This window comes from Rhinopithecus roxellana, unplaced genomic scaffold, assembly GCF_007565055.1.
Source record: "Rhinopithecus roxellana isolate Shanxi Qingling unplaced genomic scaffold, ASM756505v1 contig3386, whole genome shotgun sequence".
Lineage (NCBI taxonomy): Eukaryota > Metazoa > Chordata > Mammalia > Primates > Cercopithecidae > Rhinopithecus > Rhinopithecus roxellana.
In genome coordinates, this window is record NW_022142492.1 from 32,270 (window position 1) to 37,569 (window position 5,300).

A 5,300-nucleotide genomic window follows, 5' to 3' on the forward strand; every position below is an offset into this window, starting at 1 on the left:
CTGAAATACAGTACATTGTAAAACTGGCCATAATATTCTGCAGTTTCTCCCATTAAGAGGTAGAGTGGGCTGGGTGCTATGGCTCACACCTGTAATCCCAGCACTTTGGGAGGTCCAGGTGGGCGGATCACCTGAGGTCAGGAGTTCGAGACCAACCTGACCAACATGGAGAAACTCTGTCTCTACTAAAAAATACAAAAATTAGTCAGGTGTGGTAGCATGCACCCGTAGCCCCAGCTACTCAGGAGGCTGAGGCAGGAGAATCGCTGGAACCTGGGAAGTGGAGGTTGCCGTGAGCCAAGTTCTGCCACTGCACTCCAGCCTGGGCCACAGAGCAAGACTTCTCAAAAAAAAAAAAAAAAAAAAAGAGGTAGAGTCCTCTTGAATCTGGGATGGCCTTGCCACATGCTTTGGTCAATGGAATACCACGGAACTGGCATTGAATGAGTTCCAAGTCTAGGCTGCAAGAGGCCTTGCAGCTTCCTATATTGTGTTCAAAGAGCACACTCTTTGAATAATGCTGTCACCATGTGACCATGCCCAGGATTGTCTGCTGGAAGGTGAGAAGCCACATAAAGTACAGATGAGTCATCTCAGTTGAGACCTCAACCAGCCAAACCCCAGCCAACTTGGCCAGAACTGCTTGGATGAACCCAGCCTAATTTAATGGACTGAAGAGTCATAAGCTAAAAAAAAAAAAAAAAAAAGTTGTTATTTTAAGCCACTAAGTTTTGGGGTAATTTGTTATGCAGCAGAAACTAAATGATGCAAGAGGTGACCATTTGAACAATTTCTGGCATTTGCAGACTATAAGGACACAAGAACAGCTAAAACTCCATGGAATAATGAAATAATAAAGGAGAGAACCTGAAGTATGAGCCTAACATGATCCTAGATGGAACTAGAAGACCATCATTAAGGAAATACAAGAGAAGATGGAGAGAGTACAGAGAGACAAAGTAAAGAAGGGGTTTGATTTTGTACAAACATGTAAATTCAAGCCTGCCTGCTTAAGAACTTCTCAGGCACAATACTTATGTGTTTGCTGTCAATCTAAGCAGATTTTTGTTGCCTCACCTTCTCAACTGGACAGAATTGATGGGCCTCTTGTCTGGTTACCAGCAAAGAGAAATCTCATGATTGTGTTTGTAGGTTGAATTGGTATTATGTGGGTTGTGGCAGCTGCTACCTTACTGACGTCTTCATCTCCTTCTTACCACCAAAGAGGGTTGAGATGGCTCCAAGAAGGAAAAAGAGAGAAGTTGTCAACATCTTGGTGCAGAAAAGCAGGTGGAGCCAGTCTCTGCAGAAACCCTGGTAACTGAGCTCAGCTGACAAGTGCTGAGGAAATTCACAGTTGACAACTGCTCAGTACAGATGATGACTAAAGAAATGGCTCTCCCAGCAAAGGGAGAAAGATCCAGGCCAGTATACGCTTAGTCTGTCACAGCGTCAGATCTGGAAATAGGGTAAGGGGAGAAGAGACTGTTTTGAGTATGTGACAGAACTTTGTAAGAATATCTTTAATGAGGAGAGCAAAATGGGTAGTGAAGGGGAGAATTCAGAAGTAAAACTCAGAAGATGAGCCCTCAGCAAAAGGGGTTTGACAACAATATAGGCTCAAGTGAAGGAAAACTCTCTGTGAGAGTTAGGACTACAAACATTGCCATTCTTAGAACCAGCACTTTGTAAATAAATTGGTTTTCTTTTTCTCTCTAGAAGCTTTCGGGATCTTTTCTTTGTATTTGGGGTTTTGAAATTTCACAATGATTTGGCTTTTTTGATGGACATGTTTTTCATTATTTATTATTATTATTTTTTTGAGATGGAGTCTCGCTCTGTCGCCCAGGCTGGAGCGCAGGGGTACGATCTTGGCTCACTGCAACCTCTGTCTCCCAGGTTCAAGAGTTTCTCCTGGGCTGGGCACGGTGGCTCATACCTGTAATCCCTGCACTTTGGCTGAGATGGGCGGATCACCTGAGGTCAGGAGTTTGAGACCAGCCTGGCTAGCATGGTGAAACCTCGTCTCTACTAAAAATACAAAAAAAAATTAGCTGGGTGGGGTGGTTCACGCCTGTAATCCCAGCTACTTGGGAGGCTGAGGCAGGAGAATCACTGGAACCCAGGAGGCGGAGGTTGCAGTGAGCCAAGATCATGCCTGGGCCACAGCATGAGACTCTGTCTAAAAAAAAAAAAAAGAGTTTCTCCTGCCTCAGCCTCCCGAGTAGCTGGGACTACAGGTGCACCATCATGCCAGGCTAATTTTTTTATTTCTTGTGGAGATGGAGTTTTGCCATGTTGGCCAGGCTGGCCTCGAACTCCTGACCTCAGGTGACCCTCCCACCTTGGTCTTCCAAAAGACTAGGATCACAGGCATGAGCTACCACGTCCAGGTGGATGGACTTATTTTTCATTCATCTACAGACATTTCCTTTATTTTGGGAAATTTTCCTTAATTGTTTCTTTAATACATTTCCCCCACTATTTTCTCTGTTCATTCTCTCTGGAACTCCTATTATTCAGATCTTGAGGCTCTTGTATTTTTCCTCTCTTATTGTACATCTTTTGGTAGGACAAAAAGACTATTGCTCTACATTCTAGAAAATTTCCCTAATATTTTTTAGCTTTCTGACTTATTTATTTATTTTCTCCTACTTTTTGCTGTTGGAGAGTTTTCTTGAATTTTGGATGACCCTACGCTGACTGCATGCTTGAACATGGTTCACCAACCAATGTCCACTAGCCCCAACATTACATCACCCCACTTCTGACCACTTTTCTTCAACTCTTGGAGTTCCAATTCCAAATCTTTATCCCTTGTTATAGAACACTGACAATACCTGGTTTAAATCCTTTAGGCAAAATATTAGAAGATCCTTTTTCTAGAAAAATAGAACCATCCCACAATAAAGACATACAGACATTGGCATTTGAGGAACCTCCACAAAAGAGCTGACTTCTGCCTTCAGTGAAACTCTAGTACAGCCATTATGGAAAACAGTATAGAGATTCCTCAAAAAACTACAAATAAAACTACCCTATGATCCAGCAATCCCACTACTGGGTATTTATCCAAAGGAAAGGAAATCAGTATGTCAAAGAGATAGGCACTCCCATGTTTATTACAGCACTATTCACAACAACCAAGATATGGAATCAACCTCAGTGCCCAGCAACAAATGAGTGAATAAAGAAAATGCATGGCTCACGCCTGTAATCCCAGCACTTTGGGAGGCCAAGACGGGCAGATCACGAGATCAAGAGATCAAGACCATCCTGACCAACATAGTGAAACTCCGTCTCTACTAAAAATACAAAAATTAGCTGGGCATGGTGGCAGACACCTGTAATCCCAGCTACTCAGGAGGCTGAGACAGGAGAATCACTTGAACCCGAGAGGCAGAGGTTGCTGTGAGTTGCGATCGCACCACTGCACTCCAGTGCAGTGCTTCAATTTCAATTCGGCTACCTTTGGGCAAAGCAGCAACTTGGTAAGCAGCTCTAGCAGGAAAATGACTCTTGAAATACTGTTTGTAGATTTCATTGACAGTATTGAAGTCATTTATGTCAGCCTGGCAACAGAGCAAGACTCCATCTCATGAAAAAAAAAAAAAAAAGAAAGAAAGAAGAAAGAAAAAAGAGAAAGAAAATGCAGTATACAGACACAGTGGAATATAAAAAAGAACAAAGGTATAAAAAAAGAACAAAGTTCTGTCATTTGAGGAACGATGGATGAGCCTGGAGGATATTATGTTACGTGAAACAAGCCAGGAACAGAAAGATAAATACATGTTCTCACTCATATACGGAAGCTAAAAAAGTTCATCTCATGGAAGTATAGAGTAGATTAGTGGTTACTAGAGGCTGGAAAGGGTAGAACGAGTGGAGAATAGCTCGAGGTTAGTTAATGGATGCAAAAGTACAGCTAGAAGGAATAAGTTCTAGTGTTCTATACCACTATAGTGGGACTATAATCAACAACAATTTACTATGTATTTTCATTTTTTGTGTGTGAAATCTCCTTGTCTATTTTATTTCCCTTAGAAAAATACTATCTATGTTAAATTTTGGTCCACTTTCTTCTTCTTGACCTCAAATTTAAACACTTAAATTTTACTCAAGTAAAAGCAGAATCACATACCTGACATGAAAACTAAATCGTTCACATCATTAGTTTGAATTAGATATGTTCTTGATTACTTCTCCAGAATGATTATTCTTCTTTCCTACCTGCTATTTCTCTTTTATTTATTGAGTAACTATGTAATGGATATCTCTTTCCTATATTCAGTAATACAGGTGTAATTTAAAACAGTAACTGGATTCCTTCTCTAACCTTCAATTCATGTTCAACTCTCCCTATTATACGGTATTTCCATAGTAACTTCAGATATTTTCATCAAGCTCACACTGTCATCAATTGTGAAAATTAAAAGGTTAATTAAGATGTTACATCACTTGTAAAAATTAAAATGTTAACAATTCCAGACTACAAAGCGCTGGCCCACTTATAGTGATGCTGTTGTCAGCGGTCCTTGGACAGCTACTGCTTCAATTTCAATTCGGCTACCTTTGGGCAAAGCAGCAACTGGGTAAGCAGCTCTAGCAGGAAAATGACTCTTGAAATACTGTTTGTAGATTTCATTGACAGTATTGAAGTCATTTATGTCAGCCAGAAGAACAGTTGTTTTCACCACATTAGTGAAGTCACAGCCTGCAGCTTTCAGAATTTCACCCATGTTTTTAAGAGCTTGTTTAGCTTCTTCTGCTACCCCTCCTGACACAAGCTGTCCATTTGAAGGGTCCATGCCTATCTGTCCTGAAATGTAAATGGTCTTGTCGACTAACACAGCTTGACTGTAGGGTCCAATGGCCCCTGGGGTTTTCGCGGTGCTGATCACCGTTTTGATCAAGGACGACATGGCTAAGTCTTCCCTCTTGCAGCCCCTTCAGGAGAAGAAGCCCCAGCACCAGCCTTGCTCACGTCTCGTGGGACTTACTATGTATTTTCAAGTAGCTAGAAGAGTAGATTTTAAATGTTCTCAACACAAAGAAATGATTAATGTTTGAGGTGATAGATATGCTAATTACCCCGATTTTATTATTATATATTTTATACTTGTATGGAAATATCACAGTGTACCCCATAAATATGTACAATTATTAAGAGAAAATTAAAAATAATACTACATTTTCAATTTTTACATTTAAAACATTTACATTCTGTCCCTTAAACATACTTTGTCTGTAGATTGATTCTGAAAACTGAGAACAGAACGTGTTAATATTATTCACAGTCT

The 5,300-nt window shown here is 40.7% G+C and overlaps 1 pseudogene across 1 annotated transcript; it reads right to left on the reverse strand.

Annotated features, from left to right (window-relative positions):
• Nucleotides 1-4,098: 4,098 nt before the first annotated feature.
• LOC104654829 lies at nt 4,099-5,019 on the reverse strand (annotated as a pseudogene). The gene has a single exon (XR_004055952.1). The product of XR_004055952.1 is annotated as a 2-iminobutanoate/2-iminopropanoate deaminase pseudogene (transcript).
• Between the last annotated feature and the right edge of the window lie 281 nt (nt 5,020-5,300).